This window comes from Cyprinodon variegatus, unplaced genomic scaffold, assembly GCF_000732505.1.
Source record: "Cyprinodon variegatus isolate N-32 unplaced genomic scaffold, C_variegatus-1.0 Scaffold789, whole genome shotgun sequence".
NCBI lineage: Eukaryota > Metazoa > Chordata > Actinopteri > Cyprinodontiformes > Cyprinodontidae > Cyprinodon > Cyprinodon variegatus.
This window is the reverse complement of record NW_015151242.1, coordinates 51,677-52,206: the sequence shown is the minus strand read 5'-3', so window position 1 is coordinate 52,206 and position 530 is coordinate 51,677.

Below are 530 nucleotides of genomic sequence, written 5' to 3'. Positions count from 1 at the left end.
AAACTGAGGCTAAATACACTTAATTTAAGAAATTTGTACTTATTTCTAGATCGTTTTTCCAGTTCTGGCCTCAGTAAGTTTCTCTTCTTCAGATAAACTTCAATTAGAATATTGTTTATTTAATGGGGGGGAAGCCTCCCATCAAGAAGCAATTGTCTTAAACAAGGACTGTTATCGTGCAACAAGAAGATCCTGGTTTCGACCCCCAGCCTTGGGTCTTTGACTCTTCCAGAACCATACAGTCTGTTCATAAGGTACATTCCCAATAAAAGTCATGAACTATACAGAACATTTCAGTCAAATTATCCAGTTTTGTTTTGTTTTTTTTATCTAAGGAAATCTAGCTAATTTCATGAAACCATTGACTTTGTAGGATACTCTCCTACTGGTTGAGCATGGGGCACAGTACTGTAGATATTTGCTTGCATTTTGTCCCTCATACTAAACATAAATGCTGGAAGAGTGAAAAAATCCTTTTCAAAAACGAAAAACCTCCAGCAGAACCAGGCTTAGTGTGAGGCCAGTTAGGG